We start from the raw sequence: 23227 nt of genomic DNA on the forward strand, positions 1-23227 counted from the left end.
GCAGATCTCCCAAATTCTATTACACTGTGAAGAAATATTAGAAATGTCCCTGACCTGTCCATACCCCTCCCATGACCACATCCCAGGGGCGTAGCCACGGGTGGGTCTGGATGGGCCTAGGCCCACCCAGTTTGGGTTCAGGCCCACCCAGCAGCGGAGCGGAGGGAGCAGGCAGCGCTGATCCTGCATCTGCCTCCTTCTCTCTGACGGCAGCACTTCCCAGACGCTGCCTCCGCCGCCACGATCTACCTCCTCCCTCTGTCTCACTCTCAACAGCAGCGGTAGCGATTCAAACACGCTGCCTCCTGCTTCTAACCCGGAAGCGTCTCCTGAGGAGACGCTTCCGGGTTAGAAGCAGGAGGTAGCGTGTTTGAATCGCTACCGCTGCTGTTGTGAGTGAGACAGAGGGAGGAGGTAGATCGTGGCGGCGGTAGGCAGCGTCTGGGAAGCGCTGCCGTCAGAGAGAGGGCGGGCAGGTGGAATGGGAGGGAAGGATGCATGGGGGTGAAGGAGAATCGCTGGACACATGGATGGGAGCGGGAGGGGAGAGAGGAGAGTCATGGGATGGATGGATGGAGGTGGGGTCAGGGGCGACAGCAGAATTGCTGGGAATGGATGGATGGAGCTGGGGGGAGGGCAGGGGAGAGAGGAGAATTGCTGGGGATGATGGATGGATGGATGGATGGATGGATGGATGGATGGAGGTGGGGGCAGGGGATAGAGGAGAATTGCTGGGAATGGATGGATGGAGGGGACAGGGGCAAGAACAGAATTGCTGGGGATGGATGGATAGGGGCAGGGGAGAGAAGAGAATTGCTGGGTATGGATGGATGGAGGGGAGAGGAGAGTTGCTGGACATGGGTGGATGGAGGGGAGGGAAGAGGAGAGAGGAAGGATGCTGGACATGGGTGGATGGAGGGGAGGGCAGGGGGCAGAGGAGGGTTGCTGGACATGGATGGATGGATGGAGGGAAGGGCAGGAGAGAGGAGGCTGCTGGATATGGATGGAGGGGAGGGAAGAGTGAGGAAGGAGATGAGATGAGGGAAAAGGAAGAGAGGAGAAAATTGCACATGGATGAAGAAAATATGCAGAAGCTGGATCCACTGGACAGTCAAGTCTGCGGAGGACCCAGAGCAAGAAATGAAGAAGAAAGGCGGAAAGTAAAGACATAAATGGAAAGGAAGCCCTGGAAACGGAGTAAAGAGGACAGATAGCAGCAGAATCAGATACTGGGCCAGTATGATCAGAAAAACAAAGTCACCAGACAGCAAAGGTAGAAAAAAAATCATTTTATTTTCATTATAATGATTGGAACATGTCCACTTTGAGAATCAGGTGCTCAACATTAAAAGTTTATATTTATTTACTTATTTATGGCATTTTATCCCACATTAAACATGAATTAGATTGGAACCTGGGATCATTTAATGTTTTTTTTTTTCCTGGAGAGAGTAATGCATTGCCTCCCCCACCCCCCAGGCTCTCTCCCCGGCTATAGCCAGCTCTGCAATTTTGAGGGGAGGTGCGCAGGTGGACAGGGAGGGGGGGGGGCGCAGAGGTGGACCGGGGAGAGAGCCTGTTGTTAAACATTTACCAGCACACCACTGTCTAGTGCCCACCCATCCAACCTGTTGGCCCACCCAAAAATTGACTTCTGGCTACGCCACTGCCACATCCCCTTTTCAGATCTGCGCAGAAAAATTTACACGCACATCTTTATAGAATAGCGACTATAAAGATGCATGCTGTTGTGGGTAAACCGGCCTTAGTGCTGATGTGCTCCTTGTACCCTCCCAACATGAGTTCAGACCACAGCTCTTTGATAATAAGCCACCTGTTTTATTGTACTTCTCAATCAGACAGTCTTAGCTTCCTCAGACTGGGTAAGTACATAAGTACATACAGTAAGTACATAAGTAGTGCCATACTGGGAAAGACCAAAGGTCCATCTAGCCCAGCATCCTGTCACCGACAGTGGCCAATCCAGGTCAAGGGCACCTGGCACGCTCCCCAAATGTAAAAACATTCCAGACAAGTTATACCTAAAAATGCGGAATTTTTCCAAGTCCATTTTATAGCGGTCTATGGACTTGTCCTTTAGGAATCTATCTAACCCCTTTTTAAACTCCGTCAAGCTAACCGCCCATACCACGTTCTCCGGCAACGAATTCCAGAGTCTAATTACACGTTGGGTGAAGAAAAATTTTCTCCGATTCGTTTTAAATTTACCACACTGTAGCTTCAACTCATGCCCTCTAGTCCTAGTATTTTTGGATAGCGTGAACAGTCGCTTCACATCCACCCGATTCATTCCACTCATTATTTTATACACTTCTATCATATCTCCCCTCAGCCGTCTCTTCTCCAAGCTGAAAAGCCCTAGCCTTCTCAGCCTCTCTTCATAGGAAAGTCGTCCCATCCCCACTATCATTTTCGTCGCCCTTCGCTGTACCTTTTCCAATTCTACTATATCTTTTTGAGATACGGAGACCAGTACTGAACACAATACTCCAGGTGCGGTCGCACCATGGAGCGATACAACGGCATTATAACATCCGCACACCTGGACTCCATACCCTTCCTAATAACACCCAACATTCTATTCGCTTTCCTAGCCGCAGCAGCACACTGAGCAGAAGGTTTCAGCGTATCATCGACGACGACACCCAGATCCCTTTCTTGATCCGTAACTCCTAACGCGGAACCTTGCAAGACGTAGCTATAATTCGGGTTCCTCTTACCCACATGCATCACTTTGCACTTGTCAACATTGAACTTCATTTGCCACTTGCACGCCCATTCTCCCAGTCTCGCAAGGTCCTCCTGTAATCGTTCACATTCCTCCTGCGACTTGACGACCCTGAATAATTTTGTGTCATCGGCGAATTTAATTACCTCACTAGTTATTCCCATCTCTAGGTCATTTATAAATACATTAAAAAGCAACGGACCCAGCACAGACCCCTGCGGGACCCCACTAACTACCCTCCTCCACTGAGAATACTGGCCACGCAATCCTACTCTCTGCTTCCTATCTTTCAACCAGTTCTTAATCCATAATAATACCCTACCTCCGATTCCATGACTCTGCAATTTCTTCAGGAGTCTTTCGTGCGGCACTTTGTCAAACGCCTTCTGAAAATCCAGATATACAATATCAACCGGCTCCCCATTGTCCACATGTTTGCTTACCCCCTCAAAAAAATGCATTAGATTGGTGAGGCAAGACTTCCCTTCACTAAATCCGTGCTGACTTTGTCTCATCAGTCCATGTTTTTGTATATGCTCTGCAATTTTATTCTTAATAATAGCCTCCACCATCTTGCCCGGCACCGACGTCAGACTCACCGGTCTATAATTTCCCGGATCTCCTCTGGAACCCTTCTTAAAAATCGGAGTAACATTGGCTACCCTCCAGTCTTCCGGTACTACACTCGATTTTAGGGACAGATTGCATATTTCTAACAGTAGCTCCGCAAGTTCATTTTTTAGTTCTATTAATACTCTGGGATGAATACCATCAGGTCCCGGTGATTTACTACTCTTCAGCTTGCTGAACTGACCCATTACATCCTCCAAGGTTACAGAGAATTTGTTTAGTTTCTCCGACTCCCCCGCTTCAAATATTCTTTCCGGCACCGGTGTCCCCCCCAAATCCTCCTCGGTGAAGACCGAAGCAAAGAATTCATTTAATTTCTCCGCTACGGCTTTGTCCTCCTTGATCGCCCCTTTAACACCATTTTCGTCCAGCGGCCCAACTGACTCTTTGGCCGGTTTCCTGCTTTTAATGTATCTAAAAAAATTTTTACTATGTATTTTTGCTTCCAACGCTAATTTCTTCTCAAAGTCCTTTTTTGCCCTCCTTATCTCCGCTTTGCATTTGGCTTGGCATTCCTTATGATCTATCCTGTTACTTTCAGTTGGTTCTCTTCTCCACTTTCTGAAGGATTGTTTTTTGGCTCTAATGATTTCCTTTATCTTACTGTTTAGCCACGCCGGCTGACGTTTAGTCTTTTTTTCCCTTTTTTCTAATACGTGGAATATATTTGTCCTGAACCTCCAGGATGGTGTTTTTAAACAGCATCCACGCCTGATGCAAGTTTTTTACTCTGTGAGCTGCTCCTTTCAGTCTTTTTTTCACCATTTTTCTCATTTTGTCGTAATCACCTTTTCTATAGTTAAACGCTAGCGTACTTGATTTCCTAGTTTCACTTCCTTCAATGCCAATATCAAAACCGATCATATTATGATCACTGTTATCAAGCGGCCCTCGTATCGTTACCCCCTGCACTAGATCATGAGCACCACTAAGGACTAAGTCTAGTATTTTTCCTTCTCTAGTTGGCTCCTGAACTAGCTGTTCCATGAAGCTGTCCTTGATTTCATCAAGAAATCCTATGTCCCTTGCGTGTACAGATGTTACATTAACCCAGTCTATATGCGGGTAATTGAAATCCCCCATTATTATTGTGTTGCCCAGTTTGTTTGCGTCCCTGATTTCCTTTAACATTTCCGCATCCGTCTGTTCGTCCTGGCCAGGCGGACGGTAGTACACTCCTATCACAATCCTTTTCCCCTTTGCACATGGAATTTCAATCCACAGTGATTCCAAGGAGTGTTTTGTTTCCTGCAGAATTTTCAATCTATTTGATTCAAGGCTCTCGTTAATATACAATGCTACCCCTCCACCAATCCGATTCACCCTATCACTACGATATAATTTGTACCCCGGTATGACAGTGTCCCACTGGTTATCCTCCTTCCACCAGGTCTCAGAGATGCCTATTATATCTAATTTTTCATTTAGTGCAATATATTCCAACTCCCCCATCTTATTTCTTAGGCTCCTGGCATTCGCATATAGACATTTCAAACTATGTTTGTTGTTCCTAAGTACATCATGCTTAGTACTTGACAGTATTAATTGGCAATCTTTTGTCTGATTTTTATTGTTATTTAAAGATACCCGATCTACTACAATCTCTTTTGCAACCTCACTATCAGGATACTCTATCTTCCCTGTTATGGTGATATCTTTGAAAGATACCTTATCCCGAACCATGCTCTTTTGAGCGACTGTCGGCCTTCCCCCCATTTCTAGTTTAAAAGCTGCTCTATCTCCTTCTTAAACGCCGATGCCAGCAGCCTGGTCCCACTCTGGTTAAGATGGAGCCCATCCTTTCGGAATAGGCTCCCCCTTCCCCAGAATGTTGCCCAGTTCCTAACAAATCTAAAGCCCTCCTCCCTGCACCATCGTCTCATCCACGCATTGAGACTCTGGAGCTCTGCCTGTCTCTTGGGCCCTGCGCGTGGCACAGGTAGCATTTCAGAAAATGCTACCCTGGAGGATCTGGATTTCAGCTTTCTACCTAAGAGCCTAAATTTTGCTTCCAGAACCTCTCTCCCACATTTTCCTATGTCATTAGTACCCACATGTACCAAGACAGCCGTCTCCTCCCCAGCACTATATAAAATCCTATCTAGGTGACGCGTGAGGTCCGCCACCTTCGCACCAGGCAGGCAAGTCACCAGGCGATCCTCACGTCCACCAGCCACCCAGCTATCTATATGCCTAATGATCGAATCACCAAGTACAACAGCTGTCCTAACCTTTCCCTCCCGGGCAACATTTGGAGATATATCCTCGGTGCGAAAGGATAATACATCCCCTGGTGGGCAGGTCCTGGCTACAGGAGTACTTCCTACTTCACCAGGGTGATGCTCTCCTTCTAGGAGACCTCCCTCCTCCAAGGTAGCACAGGGGCTACCTGACTGGAGGTGGGACTTCTCTACAACATCCCTGTAGGTCTCCTCTATGTACCTCTCTGTCTCCCTCAGCTCCATCAAGTCTGCTACTCTAGCCTCTAGAGTACTTCTTCCAACAGCCTTTTTCTAGTACCACACTTCTTTCTTTACTCTTACTGCCCTTCTCCTGTATCTCCCAGCCTTCAGAGTCCCGTATAAGGGCTTTTCTCTCCAATGCCCGTGAAGTGGTTCACACTGTTTTCCACCTGGATTCAGTGCCTGTCTGGCTTCTCCAAAAGCACTACTTCAGCCCTTTGCACTGGCCTCTGCCTTCCAGGGATATTGAAGGCAGAGTGGGGAATGGTCCTGCCCTGTATTCCTGCACGCACTGGAACCCTCTCACTGACCATATCCCAGAACTGAGGCCAAACAGTCATATTTCACTTACTGTGCCTCTAAAGCCAACAGCTCACCATAGTTTCTTAAATTTCTCCCACAATCCTCATCATCTGTGGGGCATGACAAGTCTAAGGCAAGCCTATGTCCTCAGCTTCACTGGCAGGGCAGGTCCACAGCTCTTGGGTGTGATTGTCTCTTTCCCCCCCTTTAGGGTTACCATTTTTTGTCCTCAAAAAAGAGGACACTTGCCCCGCCCATGCCCCGCCCACTTTCATGCCATCACCCCGCCCCTTTCGTGCCTTCATCCCGCTCCTTGTCACACCTCGTCCCGCCCCCCTGTCGCATTTTCCCCTCCCCCTGGTCACCTCTCACCTCCCCTCCCCTTACTCACTATCTTCCTTTTTTTCACCTGTATGGTCCTTCTATGAAAAGAATTAGCAAAACTGTGCCCCATTTGAGTTAATAGTGCTTGCAATAAGGAGCTACTGGCACTTAAAAGCAAGCAACGCTGCTCATTAATGATTTTTTTTAAATGTACATAGACTTCAGTCCAATATTTGCAATCAAAAAACTAAAGCTCAAGAGGTACAGTTATTGCTAATTTTCACAATCTTTCTAAGCAGTTCATTTGCATGCATAGAAAAACTGCACAGGCAATTAACCCACAGGAAGAGACAATTAAGCCACAGGACATCCAGCAGGATAGTTCATCAGGCTAGGGGTAGTTTAAGAAAACTGTTTAACAACACTATGATCCATTCATTAGCACTAATTGTCACCTTCTGATCACTCTCTAGCACATCAAACCCTCAATCCCCTTCAGAGTAGTAATGGAATACATTTTATGTGATCCAATTCTATTTCCTGGCAATAATTTTCTGTTTATTCCCCTCTGGCCTTTTGAATGGAAGGTTAGCTCCAGAAAAATTAAGCTACCAAAGACAGCGATTTATCTTTTTTTTTTGTTTTGCATCCATTTCCTTGCATGAACTGTTGTGAAACCCAAGAAAACAATTATTGCCTAGGCTCGCAAACTTTTCGTTTCAGCTTTTGAATCCTTCCGACCAAAGAAAATGCGAGACTGAAGCCTCTAGCCAATTGAAACACGCGGCTGCTCTCTAGGTTGCTGAGACTCGTCTTGTTATTGGCTCACCGCATATAAGCAAAAGTTGTCTTGCTCACACGCTCGTCTTTAATTTGCGATTGGTGGCTACTCAACTCATGCGCTGTGTTTGTTACAAGATCTTGAATCCTTCTATTGAAGATAACAGACAGCTATGCAAGACCAATTGAATGCTCTTTTTCACTTACGTGGATCGACTCTCCCCCCCCCCTAAAACAAAACAAAACAACAACTCTATAACAGAACATGCAGCAGCACTATTTTTGAAATGTCCTTGACCCTCTAACTCCTCCTACTATCGCATCACTGGCTAGAGGGATTCACGTGCATAGAAATTGACAAGGAGGACAGATGATGACGTGGTAATGATCCCGTCCCGAATCCCGACGAAACCCGGACAAATTGGGGAAATGCAGAAATCTGCTCGGACTCCCCATGGCGCCCTCAAAAAGAGGACATGTCCGGGGAAATTCGGACGAATGGTAACCCTACCCTCCTTACTGTTCCTGCTGACTGCCCTTTTGTGTGTGGAGGAGTAGCCTAGTGGTTAGTGCAGTGGACTTTGATCCTGGGGAACTGAGGTCAATTCCCACTGCATCTCCTTGTGACTCTGGGCAAGTCACTTAACCCTCCATTGCCCCTGGTACAAAATAAGTACCTGAATATATGTAAACCACTTTGAATGTAGTTGCAAAAACCTCAGAAAGGCAGTATATCAAGTCCCATTTCCCTTTCCCTTTAGTTGCCCTTTTCTGTTCCAGTAGCTTCTGAGCCCCTCCTTCCTTCCTCCCAGGAGCTCTCTCTGGCTACCCTTCATTCTCATTCCCTAATGCATCACTTTGAACTTGCTCACATTAAACGTCATCTGCCATTTAGATGCCCAGTCTCCCAATCTCACAAGGTCCTCCTTTAAGTTTTCACAATCCTTTTGTGATTTAACAACTTTGAATAACTTTGTGTCGTCAGCAAATTTAATTACCTCACTAGTTACTCCCATCTCTAGATCATTTATTAATATGTTAAAAAGGCAGCGGTCCCAGCACAGACCCCTGGGGAACCCCGCTACCTGCCCTTCTCCATTGGAAATACTAAACATTTAACCCTACTCTCTGTTTTCCATTTTTTAACCAGTTTTTAATCCACAATAGAACACTACCTCCTATCCCATGGCTCTCCAATTTCCTCTGGAGTCTTTCATGAAGTACTTTGTCAAACGCCTTTTGAAAATCCAGATACACAATATCAACCGGCTCACCTTTACCCACATATGGCACAGTTCAAACTGTCAATTGTGAAGTCAGTTTAAAATTAGTCCTTAAGTATTTTCTTAGCTAGAGAAGGAAAAAAAAAAGATACGTTTCCCAATTCCAAAATTGTAAGAAAAGCAGAAAATTAAATTACAAGAGGCTTGGTTTGGAAAATGCTGGTCATTTCTAAAAGAAGTCAGGACATGAGCCCTCATGTCAGGGAGAGGCTCAGTAACCACTTGTGGTTTCATGGAAGTTTATTCTCTCCTGGAGGATTCGGTTTCATTATCCTACAGGAAGTCATTAAATATGCTTTCTAAAGTTTGACATATGTCAGGATAGTTCAATTGTGATTACTCAGTGGCAACGCATATAGCTAGTAGCATTTCAGAGGCTGTTTCGTTTATATGCAATTAGTGTGTCTGATTGCAATCAAATCCATACTAAATTAGAGAGAGAGCAAACTATAAACTACCATAGCTTTGAAAGTAGCAGTGCTGGAAAAATCCAGTTTGCCTAGAAATTCTGGATTGGAAACCCACATTTCTAAACGTTAACAGTTGTTCTGAACAGTTTAAGATGCCTTCTTTTTTTTAATATTGTTTGCCTTATGAGCAATCAAGTTTGCAGATGCCAACCAATCCAGAGTGTGTAGGGCATTTCTTTAACCAGATCACTCTTGCCCTGGTAGATGTCCAACTGAATAGAAGACAGGCCTTCTATGATTCGTCACAAGGGGCTTCTAATTGTTATCATTTACAGTTAACATACAACCTCCTGGCGTGAAGTTCCCTCTCTCAAGAGATCTGACCCAACATAGTACAGACTACAGCCTAGGGGTTTAGTTTGCTACCCTGTCAGCTTCTCAGCTGATGACTATTGCTTAGTTAATCAAGCAATAGAGTTTTCAATCTCAGCAATTCTGTGCTTCCATAATATAAACTACAGTTTATGGACTTTAATGTACCATTCAGCTAACTAAAATTCATGGTTAGTTTCATCTTTTTAAAGTTAATCTGTTTGAGTGATACTTCGTCATTTACTCCTGGTCAGTTATTTTCCCTGTTAATATGCATCCTCCTTGCAAAAATTTACTAACAGTGCATTTCCAACATGCAATAAAGCTACACCTCAACTTGTTTGATTTTCACTAGTACATACTTCCTGCCCAATTATTTTAACTTTACAAGTGGATGCTTTACCATAGCTTCTAATCAGGATCTTTCACCACCCACATATACTACTACATTCAAGATGTATTTCCAACAGGCAGTAAAGTTGCTTATTGTTTATCGTTTACAGCGCACTTAATATACTGCTTGATGAAAGAATGCTCTAAGTGGTTTACAATCTAAAGTCGAGAGCAAAAGAAAATAATGCCAATAATGCACAGAAAAGAAAGAAAGAAAGAAAGAAAGAAAGAAAGAAAGAAAGAAAGAAAGAAAGAAAGAAAGAAAGAAAGAAAGAAAGAAAGAAGCCAACTCCATATAAAGGTCAGATAGAGGGGTATTTCTGATAATTTTGCTCAAAATGTCCAGAATCTGAATACCAAATATAGCCATTTTTGAAACAGCAAAACGTCTATCTTTTTTTTTTTTTTTTTCAAAAATGGTCACTTGCTAGATGTTTTTGTGCTCTGTGCTTTTATCTGTTTCGTCCAGTTTTGAAAAAAGAAATCCAAGTGAAAAACACACAAAATCAAGCCATTGGGACGTAGGAGGAGTCGGCATTCTTAGTAGACTGGCCACATAGACATCCCAGTATAGCAGTGGGGCACCCTAGGGGGCACTGCTGTGAACTTCACATAAAAGCTCCCAGGTACACGTGTCACCATTGCCCCCTTATATTGTATAGTGAGCCCTCCAAAACCCACCTGTTCCCTACTGTACCCAACTGTACACCACTATAATACCCACATATAGGTTTCACCTATATGTAGGTATAGTAGGTTTTTGGTGGATTTTGAAGGGTTCACATTTTCCACCACAAGTGTAACACTTAGAGTGGATTATGGGCCTGGGCTCCCTTCTCCATAGTGCACTGCACTGATGACTAGGATAATCCAGGGACCTGATTGCCACTCTAATAGGACTGGCTATAATACCTGAGGCTGGTATGTACTATTTCTTTTACATCTTTAGAGGGGTAGGGACAGTGCCAGGAACTGTAATGAAACTGTAAACTGCTTAGGTCTAGGCAGTACATAATTAAAATAATATTATCAGAACCATATCAATGCTTTTAAATATCATCTTCATGACATTCAGCATTTGTGAGTGTTCCATGAATACACAGAATCCAATATTTAAAAGCATTTATCCAGGTAGCAGCACTTGCTGCCCAGATAAATGCAGCTGGCTGGGAACAATCACTGGTTTTCAATGGTATATTATTCAGATTGGGGCGTGGCCCCCCTAATAAATGTATTGAAGTGATTGTAGACAATGGAGGGTGTCTTATTCATAATTTAAACATGCATAAACCAACATATAGGCATGTATATTGAGTACATGTTTAATTTCTAATTTTAGAGAGCTAGAATATACACATCTGTATGCATATAGCAAGGAATCAAGGTCTGGGCATGTTTTGTACAGGACTAGGGCTGGACTAAAATATACACATGCATTCCCCATTTCAGAAGCTGAATAAATGTTTATGTCCTCTAAGATCAATGGTAGGATTTACATCTTCTCTCAGGGATGTCTACTTTATTTAAGAGTGTTTATTTTGTGCAGTGCTCTACTGAAGGGATTAGGAGAGGTTGCCCCCTTAATCCCCCAGTGTTTTTTTTTTTTTTACCCTGCTCCCAAAAGCAATACTAGAAAATGATATTGAGCTCTGTGACAGCGTGGGGGAAACAGACTTGTAGGTTTTTTAAAATGGTAGACTTATAAATCCACTGTGCATGTTCTGAAATACCAAACTCACTTATGATCTCATATATCGGGTGAGATCATAAGTGAGTTTGGTATTTCAGAACATGCACAGTGGATTTATATATATATATATATATATATATATATATATATAGCGGCCCTTTTACAAAGCGGAGGTAAGCCAAACGTGGGCTTACCACTCGCTAAAAGGGAAGAACTGCCAGGCTGCTGCAGTAGCCTGGCAGTAGTTCCCACCCCCAGCACATGCCATTTCCGGTGCTACAAAAATATTTTTATTTTTGTAGCGCTTGTGTACCCGGCAGTAATCGGACAGTCTTGTACACTGCCCAGTTACCACTGGGGTAGCATAGGAGTCCTTACTGCCACATCAGTGAGTGACAGTAAGTGCTCCCACCTGAAATTGGCATGTCCATTTCTTTAAAAAAAAAACTCCTGCCTTTTATCCGCCGACGCCAGCACAGGCCCCCTTTTGCTGCAGCTTCATAAAATAACCTCATAGTGCATACAGAGAAATATTCACAAAGAACCTCAGTAGTGCAACTGACAGTTCAAACTTCAATCTGTGAGAAATGCCAATATACCCATATATATGCCGGCACATAGATGTGTATGTTGCTAAATTGTCTCCATTGATATTCTAGATGTTAACATTTACAAAATGGCTGTTGTTGTCACATATAGCCAACATATACACACCCATCCCCACATGTATCTTAGAAAAGCCTCACACTGGTGTATCATTTTCTAATATGCTTGTGGAATTTGAGATGTTCCGACCTGAATGTCTCAATTCTGATATTTGTATTTATTTATTTGTATCCCACATTTTCCCACCCATTAGCAGGCTCTATGTGGCTTACATAATACCATAAAGGCGATCGCCAGGTCCGGTAGATGTTAAACAAATACAGTATAAAATAAGGGTCAGGTAAGGTTAGGGTATACAAGTACAATAAGGGTCAAGGAAATAAGGAATATATAATGTCCAATACGTGTAAGGTTCTGATGCATTGCAGAGTTTAGGTTCTATCTAAAATCCATCTTACTATTTTTAGCCTAGTTTGCCATGACTGCTAAAAGAGCAAATAGAAGGTTAGGGATTATTTAAAGTGATAAACAACAAGACTGAGAATCTAATTAGGCCTCTGTATCATTCCCTGGTGTGACCACACCTTGATTATTATGTGCATCTCTGGTCACTCTCATCTCACAAGGGATGTAGCAGAACTAGAAAGAATTCAGAGAAATCCGATAAAAAAGGGTTAAACAAGGCTCTTCACCTTGGAGAGAAGAAAACCAAGAGAGCATATGATAGAAGTTTATAAAATCCTGAGAGGGGTAGAGTGGAGCAGCAGCTGTTTAGCTATTTTAAAAAAACACTAAAAAAGAAGAGAAAAATGTAACGAATAATCATCAAATTGAAAACAAATTGTAAAAAGCATTTTTTAAATGCGGCATAAGCAGTGGAATCTGTTACTGGAGAACGGAGTCAAGGCGAATAACATAGTGGGATTCAAAAGAGGTTTGGAGAAGTTCCTGGAGGAAAAACTTGTTAGCCAGGTACAGTTGGGAAAGCCATTGCTCATCTTTGGAAATAAACTATGAGATCTACTGTTTTGTGATCTGTTGGGTACTTGTGACAGGATGCTGGGTGCAATGGACCTTGATCTGACTCTGTATGACTTTTCTTTCAAGATGTGAGCAGCTTAAAAGCCCCATTTTACACAGAGCATAGAGATTGGAATTGAGACACCCAGGTTATGGCACACTCAGTTCTTGTGGTATTTTAGAAAAGGATCTGCCGATGTAGAGCCACATGCAGTACTGAACATGTATTTTCCTATCGACGTAGAAACAGAAGAACAAACCCTCGCAGTCAGCAAGACAAACAAAAATACAGCAAGAGTGACTAAGAACAGTAGCCAGACGATGTGAAAATCAGACGTTTATTAGCATCCAAGACTCAACAGGAGCCATGTTTCAGCCAACATGGCCTGCATCAGGAGTCTTCAAAGGATGTGAGGCAGAAAATTCACTGGTATAAAGTACTGCAAATAACACAATATAGACGCAGTGTGCCGGTATGCTCAGACCTTAATCAGGAATAAGTCCATAATAAGTCTGATGGCTTTAAGTGGTACCCTGTGTTAACTTCTATCTGCCAAATGCTATGACCAAAATGAAAACACACACGGCAAGGGCAGTTACAAATATCAATGTTTTTTTTTCTTAATATCAATATTTGTATGTGTGGGGAAGATATACATTGTTCAAATGATATGCCATTCTGTGGTGAATTTTCCTTTTTGTGTGAACTTAGTGAAGTAATAAAATATATGAATTAGCATATGAACAGTTGCTAGAACATCTCTGAGCATCCTTAATATCATAAGAAACAGTGTGGGATGTATCTCTGTATCAAAAAACTTTCTGCCATCTATCTGTGGTTGTTTTTTGTTTCCTTTGACTGCTTTTTCATTGTCATTCTTCACACATTCTTCCGTTTCCACTTCTCAGTCTCACAATCCCACCTTGGCACTTTCATCTTTCACTGACATCTTTGCTATCTTTATTTACATCCTTAGCTAAATGCCCCCCCATTTTTTTTGAATGTGAGGAAACATATTTTTTCTAGTACATTTGTGCTGCTATGTTTATAACCAGGAGCAACAGAACACCTTGTTGGTGGGAGAGGCCAAACAAACCAATCTCCAGCCCATCCCCCAAGCTTTCTACTTGTTGTGGCTGTGTTGGGCAAATTATTAGTTGTGCCATGCCCCTGTGGCCCACTCAATTCCACTGCATAATTACATAAGTGTTGCCATACTTTGATCCATCAAGCCCAGTGGCCTGCTTCCATCAGTGGCCAATCCAGGTTACAAGTACCTGGCAAGATCCCCAAACACGTACCTTGCAAGTATGCTATTACATTATTCCATTGGTGTATGTATGGGGGTGGGGTGATAGAGGTGATGCTCTCATTTAGCTTAAGCACCTCTAGTAGTAAAAACCAAGGACCAATACAATCCCTGGTATGTTTTCAAAAAGCACATGACAGTAACATGAAAACAGTGTAAAATTTTTGTCAATTTTAAAAACTGTATTAGATCTGTAGGCAACTCTCTTCTTTGCTAAAACATATGAAGTCAGACTTGTTTTGAGATCTGTGTTCTGGCTCATGCCATTCTCTGGAAACTGCAGATTTTTAATGATGAGCAAGGACAAAATTTTAGGACCTATTTACATATGGTTTTCTCCAATGGGGAAAACTTTAGTAAATAGAGCACAAAACTGATGTCTAAAAATTCTTCAGTCTAGTGGTAGCTGTCATTTTAAAACAAAATCAAAGAAAGCAATATCACTGCTTTATCAAAAACAATATCCACAATGGATGAAAACGAACTGACTTTCCAGATGAAGCCTCAAAACACATTTACTTAACTGGTTTTGTTCTGCCAGGCTTCTCAATTGTGTATTTTTCTTGTATAGCTACCATTCTTATTCATCTTAAGCTTATATTATGAGCAGAAATATACAGTAATTTTGATTTCATTTGTGCTGATTCATGATTGTGACATTTATCTGCTTTTCTATCACTTTGTCTAGCTTTTTGTTCATCTATGTCTTCACTGTGTATACTCTATTGTAAATCCCTGACAGTTATTTCAGTTAAAATGGTGTCTTCTTTCTGACATTCTGACTGTAAGTGTGAGACTGAATGGGGATACATTCAAATGTTTGGGTTTCAATGAAATATATTTTTAATGACTTACTTCAAAACCAAAAATCACAGTTTCTTGTTATGTTTTTTTTTTTCAAATAACCCTTCTAGGCTCTCTATATTCATATTTCCAGATCACTGCTATAAGGAACGAAAACCAATTCAAAAAGGCTGTTTTCTCATTATCTGCTTAAGGAAAACCTTCACTGAATAAGGCCCTCATCAGTCACCGCATCTCTCTATATCACAGAATGTGAGGCAAAGCATTAGTCAGAATCCAAGTTTTCTAAATGACAGAACCCTCCCCCCCCCCCCCCCCCCCAGCAAAAAAAAAAAGACAAAGAACAGCATCATCTGTAATCATGGAGAACAAATAGAGCTTCATAAGTTATATTCTTTTTCCAAGTACATTAAATCCTACAGAAAACGTCTTTAGAACGGGATCATTTGCACTGACATTACTCTTGTCCCATTGCTTTACCATGCCACCCACCTTTGCCTTTACAGCAGGAACGAAGGACGAGGGACAGACTTCAGCACAGTATACAGAGCTGGCACTTAACTGGATGACCAATTACAGATCATTTCTCTGTTTTGTTTTCGTTAGAACCCTTGTTGTTAGCTTGAAAATATGAACCCTTCCAAGACTGCCTTACCTAAATTAAGATCAGATGTCAACCACAACTATTTGCACAGTAAAGTCATAAAAAAAAAAAAGAAAATTAGCCCAGGAGTCTCCAAAGGAAGAAAAAGTTCAGACTTCCTTGCTGAGCTCACGGCTCTATTCTGAGCAGTTTCGCTCAATCTGCGATTCTAAGAAAACACCCTCTACAGCTGGAGGGACCTTAAACTAAGCTGAATTCTCTGAAGCTTTTTTTTTTTCTCTCCTCCCTAGTGACTTCTACTATATTCAGACTGATGTTTTCTGAAAGAGGCCCCCAACAAACAGGCCCAGATTGCCAGGAAAGTATTTCCTGCTTTTGAGTAATATGTGTGTGTGACAGAGGGACGTCATGACAGGAAAAAAAAAACCCTGCACAAAAAAGAAACAGAAAAGCATACAGAAAAAGAGACAAATGCACATTTTAAACGCTGCAGCTATTAGATTGTGGAACTGCTGAATTCTGAAAATTCTACAGCCCGAGTCATATTTTCAAAGTATTTTCCATTTATTCTGTTAGTGAAATAACTTTCTAGCTGTAGTATCCCTGACATGTGTTGTCTATAATATGGTGTACGATGCCAGAGCAAGGATGCTCTCTTTGCAGAAATAATACACTACTCAGAGCCACATTTGATGAACTCCTTTCCTCTATGCATTAAAAGTCATTTCGTATATTTTGCGAAGTACTCTAGTGTAGCAAACGTTACAGTGCATGCAGTTTTACCTCTTCGGAGACTCCCTCCAGACACTGATCCGGCACTTCAAGAATCCCAAGAGCTAGCGTAAGAGGTTCGTAAAATGCTTCTTTCCACGTTGGTGAACTTCTCGGTACATATTTCCCAAGCAATCTGCAGCATTTACCCCGCCGGTCCCTGCAAACTGTGTGAAACTAGCATCTGTTATCTTTTCTACTTTCTGCTGCTTCTCTTGAATGACTTCCTCCTAGCTGGTTAGTCTTAGGCTGGGAACTTGGATTTCCATTTGGTTTTGATTAAAACCAGACGGATGGCTGTATAGAAGTTTGGGAGTAGACTGATGGAAATCACTAGTTTGGGTCTGATTAGTCTATCAATTAATATTGGATATTGTTAGGAGCGCGTAGATGGCAGCACAAAAATAACCCACAGATGTCACAGATCAGCAAGGGGCATTTGAAGGGCCTCATTGATTTGTAGCTGACTGTTCAGGGCTGTTGTAATGATGAATGGGTCCCTGGGCAAACTTGTTTGGACGGGTCCCTTTTATTTATATATTTATTTTTTCAGATTGCCCTGCCTCTGAACCGTGCATCCAATAAATAGTGAATCACCTCCCAAGGCAAAATCATCTTTAAACTTTTTGCTTTGTCACATGAATCATCTCAGGATACAGTTGAAGCTAATCTAAATATTTTGTTGTTGTTGTTTGTTTCTTGTTGTTGGCTTTTTGTTTTGTTTTATTTTTTCTTTTATTTGGGGAGGGGGTATTTTTTTGGCAAGAGAACACTTGCCACATCTTGGTTGTTTTTACTTATCCTTCCCCCCATTATGCAAGACCCAGGGCGGCTGCCCCTTTTGCCCAGTAACCCTCTGTGACTGCTTTATTGAGAATATATTAGGCAACACTTATCTCTTGTATGATTTTCCAATTAGATCCTGATCTGTGCTGAGTGTGCCTGAGTTTTTTTAAAAATTGCATTTTAGTAAAAACTCAGATAAACTGTAGATTTTACCTGATTCCCCTAGTTTCAAAATATTTGAAGAGACAATTCATTAAATTGCTTTTAGGACAGAATAAAATAGACTTGTGAGACATTTTGTGCACATTTTTCTTAAGCAGGAAATCCTTTTGGTGATGATGTGCCCATCTGTCTCTTTGCCCATCTATCTGTACTTAGAGCTTGTGCACATGGACAGCAGCCTGACAGAGGACAGGAAGAAGATAGACATAGCTCATGGAATGTGAAGCCAAAAAGATACACCAGAGATTAAAGAGTGGGAAGAGGGTGGAAAAAGAGATGAGAAGGGGGAAAAGGAGATGTGCCGTTGGGCATGAAAGGAGGGTATAGGAAATGAGAGGAACAGGGAGAAGGCAGTGTGCTCTGTACATGCTTCTCTCCAGACTGCACCCCCCCCCCCCCAACTAGGGATGGGCAGCCAAAATGTTTTGTGTTATTTTTTGGGGGGAAACAGATATTGTCAGGAATATGCACTCTTTGCAAAGGAGTGTGCAGTATGTGTAAAGAGGACACACTCTTCTTAAACAGTAGGTAATCTTTTCCCAATAGTGTATGTATGCACTAGGAGGTAAATTCTTTGTATGGCATAAAAAAAATTGGCGCAAAAAAAAGCACTATTCTATAAACTATGCTTAAAGTTAGGCACAGTTTATAGAACAGTGCTAACATCCAGGAATTGTGCCTAACTTTATGCACAGCCATTTGCACCAAATAAAATGTGGTGCAAGTACCCATGCATAAATTTAGGTATGGATGCCCTTATTCTATAACTATGCATGCAACTTAAAAGAATGCCCCAATCCGCTCATGACCTTCCCATTTGCACACCCACTTTTTTGGCTTACACTAAATTTAGTGCCAATAATTGCTTGCTAAAAAGCCAATTATCAGTGCTAATTAGATGATTATGTAATTTATTTATTTATTAGGATTTATTTACCACCTTTTTGAAAGAATTCACTGAAGGCGGTGTACAGTAAGAATAAATCAAACATAAGCAATAAACACAGTAGTAAATATATTCAAATAATACAAAGTATTGCATAATATACTACTTACAATGTCAATTCAATACATAATAAAACATTTTAATATACAGGGTAGGGTATAAGCAAAGATGGAAAATATAGATAGGTAAGAGAGTAAGAGGATTTAGAAAATAAGGTGACTAATTTAAAGAAAGTTGCACATGAGGTCAGAGAGATGACCAAATCGTGTTTCAGGCACTTCAGATTCATACCCGTTACGACATAGCGGTAGACTCCTGATGCAGGCCTATAGGCCGAAACACAACAGTTGTGTCGAGTCTTTTCATCAATAAAGAAGTTTTTAAGATATTGTCTCCAGGATTTGTATTTCTGTGGTCAAACATCCCACTTTTTACCTGCATTTAAATTTTATCTCAGCTAGGGTAGGAGTGTTGTTCTTCCACCTATTGTATACTGTCCACTGTTCAATTTCTGTGATAATAAACCTGTTAATTTATTAGCTTTGATGTCCTGGACTGACTAAGAATCCCAGTGGTTTGTGTTTTGGGTCTGTGATTAAATTGCATGTGAAAATTGGGCATGTGCCCAAATTTGGATGCACAATTTTTAGCGTCTTTCATATAATTAGGGGGGTAAATGCACATGAGGGTAATTCTCTTCTGTTCACTTAAAATTAGGTGTCAGGTTGATACACACTAAGTGCAAATTCTATATTGTTAACCTATAGTGATTGAAATATGTCAGTTTTTGAAATTTGCAGCTGCGTGCGGGGGAATAGCGGCAGCGCAGAGGACAAGAAAGAACCGGGATGGCAGGGGCATTGGCTGCGGTGGTAGGGGGGTGGCAGTACAGGGGGCATCAGGCAGCATCCAGGTGGGGCAGGAACTGAGCGAAGGGAAGACTGACACGTCGGGGCGGGGGAGCGCCACCTCCTTCTCACTAATGCTATGCTGCCGCCGGACAGAGGTAAATTTAAACAAAAAAAAAAAGGAAAAGGATCTGGGGAGAAGAGGGCGAGGTAAGCATGGTGCGGCGGGGTGCCCCCCAGAGGATGGCACCCTCCTGCCATGCTTACCTCGCTTACCGTGTTGGCACGGCCCTGAGGTGGGGGGCCCAGACCACTCTCAGTGCCCGGGGGCCTAGACCACTCTCAGTCTGCCCCTGTCCTCAGCAGTCTGAAATAATATAGGAAAATCAATTACAGTCTGATTTTTTTTCCTTACTGGCTTCCCAGCTATGAAATTTTCAAGCTGCAAATGGTCCAAAAACACATATCTATTATCCTCAGAATCAGACATTTACATGGAAATTTCAGAAAAAATGAAGTTTCTATTGAAGAAAAGCTTTCCTTCAAAACTGGGTTGCATTAGAAACATCAAGATAAAGAAATACTGCTTGCCCACAAAACAACACATTCTTTTTAGGGAAATAAGCCTTTAATATCCATTCTGCAGCTCCCCATGACCTCTCCACTCTCATCTCTCCCTACATTCCTCCCCGTGACCTCCGCTCACTGGACAAATCTCTCTTGTCGTCTCCCTTCTCCTCTACTGCTAACTCCAGATTTCGTTCCTTTTCCCTCGCTGCACCTTATGCCTGGAATAGACTTCCTGAGCCTGTATGTCTAGCTCTATCTCTACCTGTTTTCAAATCTATGCTAAAAACCCACCTTTTCACCACTGCTTTTGGCTCCTAACCACTACTCAATTCCCCTATCCTTGTTCCTTCTCACCCAGTACTTCCCTTGTCCTTAATTGTCTTGTCTGTCTTATTTTTAGATTGTAAGCTCTTTTGAGCAGGGACTGTCTCTCTCTACGTTGGATGTTCAGCGCTGCGTGCGTCTGGTAGCGCTATACAAATGTTAATAATAATAATAATAATATGTCAAGCTTCTGATCTTCTGTTTGTAAAGTAACTAACAGTGTAGCATATTTATTAATAACATCCTGGGATCATCCAAGAAAATAAGATACGTCTAAGCTGTTCAGTGAATTAATTAAATCATTACAACCTGAGGACTTCCAGTGGCATCACTGGCAAGATGGCTGGGTAAACTGGGAGTTCCGTGCAAGCCCTGTAAAAATCTTAGCTTTTAACCTTATTTATTTATTTTCAGTGCTTGGTATACCACATGTGATCCCTGAGACAGCTATGCGGATTATGGTTCCCTCATAAACGTTTAGTCCTCACGCTGATCCTGCCTGCAGAAGCCTACCTAATGTCAGCAATGTCTAAGGAAAAAGCTGGAGAGATTAAAACTTACTTTTCTGCAGCAGGCCATGCCGATCAGACTGGGACATTTGGCGTTCAAGATCCCAAACCGCATGGCAGAGCACCGGAGGATTCAGCTCTGTTCTTCGACACCGAATTCAATGATAAAACTAGTACATCAGGCTCATTAACCAAATGAGATCTGCAGCTGATGTTCAATGATCTCAAGTGTCCCTGCAGGATGACTCCATGGCACGTCTGGAGGAAATCAAGGCCCTTATCCAAGATCTGCTTAGAGGTATGGAGGAGCTCGGCACTCAGGTCTCAGACATGGAACAACAACTAGATGAGCTAGCACTGAGTGTTAATGAGACAATTAGTATCCTGGACTCTCGCACAACCCAGCTGGTTGGGTCATGAGAGGAAAGGTCTCACTGAACTTTCTTTCTGAGAAGTTCTGAAAGAAGAGGACATTTCTCTGGTAAGTGAACACTATTTTGCTTTGTTCTTTGGGAACTTAAAGATTGGGGTTTAAAGGAGGAATTGCAGGTTAGCGATAGGCAGAATAAAATTAGAAAAAAGCAAATTTTATCAACTAATCTCCAAAGTCTTTTCCCCTTAGTTTTAAAACTTGAACTTTGTACCACAGCATTAACAGATAGCCTCTAGCAGGCACTGCAGGATCTAGTTTAGTCTTCCCACCCACCCTTCCCAACACCTGCCCACCCATAGGACAACTCTTAATTTATAGTTAGTTATTGTACTTAGGATAACAAGGAAGGAGTGCTCTTACAGAGTTTCAAATACATTTCATGACCATCTAAGAAGGAAACACTAAAAACAAAATCACACAATATACCATATAAACTAAAAGACATTTTTATATTGGCTAATATCCTTAATACGTTAGAAAGTTTTAATCCAGCTGCGAGAGGGGTGCTATCCAGTTTTTTGCATTGAGTGTCTCATGTATCATTATTTCCCAGTTGGTGAACGGTTATATGTGTGTGCCCAATGCAAAGAGCTCCTAGCTCTCAGACAACAGGTCCATTCTCTTGAGGCTAGAGTAGCAGACTTGGTGTAGCTGAGGGAGACAGAGAGGTACATAGAGGAGACCTACAGGGATGTTGTAGAGAAGTCCCACCTCCAGTCTGGTAGCCCCTGTGCTACCTTGGAGGAGAGAGGTCTTCTAGAAGGAGAGCATCACCCTGGTGAAGTGGAAAGTACTCCTGTAGCAAGGACCTGCCCACCAGGGGACGTACTATCCTCTCATACCGAGTATATGTCTCCAAGTACTGCCCAGGAGGGAAGGGTTAGGACAGCTGTTGTAGTTGGTGATTTGATCATTAGACATATAGATAGCTGGGTGGCTGGTGGATGTGAGGATCTCCTGGTGACTTGCCTGCCTGGTGCGAAGGTGGCAGATCTCACATGCCACCTAGATAGGATTTTAGATAGTGCTCGGGAGGAGCCAGTTGTCTTGGTACATGTGGGTACCAATGACATAGGAAAATGTGGGAGAGAGGTTCTGGAAGCCAAATTTAGTTTCTTAGGTAGAAAGCTCAAATCCAAAACCTCTAGGGTGGCATTTTCTGAAGTGCTACCCATTCCACGCGAAGGGCCCAAGAGACAGGCAGACCTCCAGAGTCTCAATGCGTAAATGAGACGATGGCGCAGGGAGGAGGGTTTTAGATTTGTTAGGAACTGGGCAACATTCTGGGGAAGGGGGAGCCTATTCTGAAAGGATGGGCTCCACCTTAACCAGAGTGTGACCAGGTTGCTGGCATCGACATTTAAAAAGGAGATAGAGCAGTTTTTAAACTAGAAATAGGGGGAAGGCTGACAGTCACTCTAAAGTGCATGGTTCGGGATAAGGTATCTTTCAAAGATATTACCAACACAGGGAAGATAGAGTATCCTGATAGTGAGGTTGCAAAAGCGACCTTAGTAGATCAGGTGTCCTTAAATAAAAATAAAAATCAGGCAAAAGATTGCAAATCAATACTGTCAAGTACTGAGTATGATGTAAATAGGAACAACAAACATAGTTTGAAATGTCTATATGCGAATGCCAGGAGCCTAAGAACTAAGATGGGAGAGTTAGAATATATTGCACTAAATGAAAAATCAGATATAATAGGCAACTCTGAGACCTGGTGGAAGGAGGATAACCAGTGGGACACTGTCATACCGGGGTACAAATTATACCATAGTGATAGGGTGGATCAAATTGGTGGAGGGGTAGCATTGTATATTAAGGAGAGCCTTGAATCAAACAGATTGAAAATTCTGCAGGAAACAAAACACTTCTTGGAATCACTATGGATTGAAATTCCATGTGTAAAGGGGAAAGGATAGTGATAGGAGTGTACTACCGTCTGCCTGGCCAGGATGAACAGACGGATGCAGAAATGATAAAAGAAATTAGGGACGCAAACAAACTGGGTAACACAATAATAATGTGTGATTTCAATTACCCCAATATTGACTGGGTAAATGTAACATTGGGGC

The 23227-nt window shown here is 42.4% G+C and overlaps 1 protein-coding gene across 1 annotated transcript in view; it reads right to left on the reverse strand.

Annotated features, from left to right (window-relative positions):
- DLC1 (DLC1 Rho GTPase activating protein) overlaps nucleotides 1-16664 on the reverse strand; it is a 744850-nt gene extending 728186 nt beyond the window's left edge. Inside the window, 1 exon segment of the mRNA XM_030191431.1 lies at nucleotides 16524-16664. The gene's annotated coding sequence lies outside the window, so the exon portion shown is untranslated.
- Nucleotides 16665-23227: the final 6563 nt, after the last annotated feature.

The sequence above is a fragment of the Microcaecilia unicolor genome, chromosome 2 (genome assembly GCF_901765095.1).
Source record: "Microcaecilia unicolor chromosome 2, aMicUni1.1, whole genome shotgun sequence".
Lineage (NCBI taxonomy): Eukaryota > Metazoa > Chordata > Amphibia > Gymnophiona > Siphonopidae > Microcaecilia > Microcaecilia unicolor.